Source organism: Cupressus sempervirens, chromosome 3 (genome assembly GCF_028749045.1).
Source record: "Cupressus sempervirens isolate cs-2001-9-10 chromosome 3, ASM2874904v1, whole genome shotgun sequence".
Lineage (NCBI taxonomy): Eukaryota > Viridiplantae > Streptophyta > Pinopsida > Cupressales > Cupressaceae > Cupressus > Cupressus sempervirens.
This window is the reverse complement of record NC_143120.1, coordinates 5661342-5664835: the sequence shown is the minus strand read 5'-3', so window position 1 is coordinate 5664835 and position 3494 is coordinate 5661342. Positions and strand designations below refer to the sequence as shown.

The 3494-nt window shown below is 42.2% G+C and overlaps 1 pseudogene across 1 annotated transcript; it reads left to right on the top strand.

Annotated features, from left to right (window-relative positions):
- Positions 1-417: 417 nt before the first annotated feature.
- LOC149564445 (putative polyamine transporter At3g13620 pseudogene) lies at positions 418-2735 on the top strand (annotated as a pseudogene). The gene has a single exon (XR_016361833.1). The product of XR_016361833.1 is annotated as a putative polyamine transporter At3g13620 pseudogene (transcript).
- The last annotated feature ends 759 nt before the right edge of the window (positions 2736-3494 follow it).

The window sequence follows — 3494 nt, the reverse complement described above, 5'->3', positions numbered from 1 at the left end:
TCAAAAGCATTGTTCCATATGATATCATGCTAAGTGAAATGGGGGCTGCTCCTATTGAGGCACTTGCTATGGTTCACCTTCTACACTATTTAAAAAGAATCGAAAAAATGGAAGAGGATAGATGGCCTAAAGTTGTCTTTAATGACACACTATGTAAATGAAAAAGGACATGGATGCAACAAAACATCAAATGGATGAGTAAATGGAATATTCAATTCAATATCTGCCCCACAAATAATAAAGAAATAAAGGTCTTTGTCATGGAGAAATTCTACAAGAGAAATTGGGGAAGCGAAATTGGAAAGAAGAAATTATATTATATAAATGAGTTCAACCCCGCTTGTGATCAACTCCAAAAAGCATACATAGGAGCCAACATTTCTTGGAGAGCTAAAATTCTTATTGCTCAGTTGAGAACCAACTCTCACCAACTTCGTTGCAAGACCGGACATCAGAAGAGGCCAAAGGAGGCTTCGGAAGAGAGAATTTGCAGATTCTGCAATTCTAGGAAAGTGGAAACTGAACAGCTCTTTATTTTAGAATGTGAGGCCTACAAGAGTAGTAGAGATAAATTTGCGAACACTATATGTGACAGTTCTTGGCATAACTTATTCAACTATGAGTACATTGAGCAATTGAGTGGACTCATCATCATCCTGCACAAGCAACGAACATTGCTACTCAAATCTGCTTGAGTTGTCTTGCTGTCCCATAGACTATTTTTAGCCTCGTAGACGTTAAAATTTTATCTTATTTTTTTACACCTAAATTGGAAATTTGGACCAATTCAGATTCTCATCGTCAAAGATTAATTCCAATCCCATAATTTCTGAGGCACGACGTGAGACGTGCGTTGATTGCATCGTCACGCTAGCCAATCCGCAAGATCGAATCTTTAGTTTCTCGTATTCAACAAACAATGGAGCTTAACATCCGCATGTTCATCATCCAGATCTGATTTGGGCAAAAACTTTTCTGTCCACTCAAATTGCCGAGAAACGTCCCTGAATGAATGAATGGGCGAATCGTCGCAAACTGTAAAAGACAGCGACGAATTTGAATCAAGCGGCGGCGCATCCAATGCTCTGCAGATCGAATCGAGTTCTTCGAAATCGAAGAAACTGAAGCTCGTTCCGTTGATATTCCTGATCTATTTTGAAGTATCAGGCGGCCCCTTTGGCGAGGAGCCGGCCGTGAAAGCAGCAGGGCCTCTGTTAGCCTTGCTAGGGTTTGTAATCTTCCCGTTTGTATGGAGCATACCGGAGGCTCTGGTAACGGCGGAGCTGGCAACAGCTTACCCCGGCAATGGCGGATACGTAGTCTGGGCATGGGCGGCGTTCGGGCCGTTTTGGGGGTTTCTGATGGGATGGTGGAAATGGATCAGCGGCGTCATCAACAACGCCGCTTACCCTGCCCTCTGCGTCGATTACCTCAGGATCATCTTCACGGCCTTTAATGGCGGTCCCGTCAGAATCGTTTCCATCTTGCTTTACACAGTTGCCCTAAGCTACTTGAATTTCAGGGGGCTTAGCATCGTCGGCTGGACGGCCGTCACGCTAGGGTTAGTATCGCTGGCGCCGTTTGCCCTAATGTTTTTTTTCTCCATCTCGAAGCTGAAACCCTCGCGGTGGAGGGTTTCGCCACAGGGTCACATGGACTGGTCGCTCTTCTTCAATACGCTCTTCTGGAACCTCAATTTCTGGGACAATGCGAGCACCTTAGCCGGTGAGGTCGAGAATCCGCAGCGGACTTTCCCAAAAGCGTTGTTCTGCGCAGGGGTTTTGGCCTGCCTGGGTTATATACTGCCATTAATGGCGGCCACGGGGGCGTTGGAGTTGAATCGAGGGTTTTGGACCGACGGCTACTTGGCCGAAGCAGCAGGGCTGATTGCTGGATCGTGGCTTAAATACTGGATCGAGCTGGGGGCCGTTTTATCCACAATCGGGCTTTTTGAAGCTCAGCTGAGCAGCGCGTCGTTTCAGCTTCTGGGAATGGCGGAAATAGGGCTTCTTCCGTCCGCCATGGCCAAGCGCTCATCTTTCAATACGCCGTTGTTAGGGATTTTGATCTCGGGCGGATCTACGCTCCTCTTATCGTGCTTGAGCTTTACCACAATCATCTCGGCCGCCAATTTTCTCTACAGCTGCGGGATGCTGCTAGAATTTGCGTCTTTCTTGTGGCTGAGGCGGAAATCTCCGGATCTGAAGAGGCCCTACAGGGTTCCAGTGGGTATAGCAGGCTTGATCTGCATGTTTGTTGTTCCCGTTGCATTTCTCATCTTTGTCATGACTCTAGCGGATTTGGCTGTCTATGTACTCAGCGTTTCTGTTACATTCGTTGGCATTCTCGGGTATTTCCTCATGAATGCCTGCAAGCAGAGGAATTGGATTGAGAGAGTCGGTGAGGGTGGGAATAAGAATCGAGCCGATGACCAGACGGAGTTCGATGGACTTCTGCACACGGGTTCGTGACCTTCGCATGGTTCCGCACAAATTGAAATTAAAGCCAGCGCATTTTACTTATCATTTAAATGCGGAGTTTTGCCATCGGTGACCGTGGACATTTTGTTTTGGGTGCTGAATAGATGTTGGCGGAAAGTTTGAGTTGCACCCTTGTTTATCTCATTTATTTTCTTTTAATATGTTTTAAAATTTGTCTTTTAATTCATTCTATAAAAAGACAAATTGTTAAAATTTTGATTAATTTATTCAGACGTAAATGCTTTTTGGTTGTAATTATAATTTTTATATTTTTTTTTTTGGTTGTAATTATAATTTTTATATTTTTTTTTGTGACATTTTATTTTATTTTCACTTTGAAGTTCAAAAATTAAAATTATACTTATTACTCATCATTGGTTTTTGTTTCCAAATGATTTTGTTGATTTGAATCTATCAAGAATTGGGTTAATAATTATAAACAAACTAATAGATCTATGTATATTTGGGCTTTATTTAGGGGTTTTGTTATATATTTTTATAAAATGTAATGATCTTCTTATTCAAAAATAAAAATTATGGTTGTTATTATTTATCATTGGTCTATTTTTACTTTTTTTTTTTTCTATTAGATATAAGAGTTTCAGAACAAAAAGAGCAACCAAAGTACCACCACAAAAATCAACAAAGAGGCCAAGCCTCACTAAGGAAGAACAGATTCAGCTATACAACATAACAAAAAGAGGAGAAAGACTAGCTAACTAAGAACATCATAGTAATTGAACACCCAGGCAGTCCAACCTAAGAGACCCTCCATCCAAACAACGCTTTTACGTTCTTGAATCTGCATCAGTCTGAATAAATCATTCTTTCTAGCATTCACTTTCTTACGGATTTCTCTATTTAGCCCAATGCAAGCTTGCTCAAAAACTTGCAGATCATCCAAGGTTCTACGCCATTGGTATCCATGCTTAAAAGCAGCATGCCCATCATGAAGGAACCGTCTCATCTTGTCTCGCTCGATCAGCATAGTAGCTTGCACCTGCAAAGAAATTT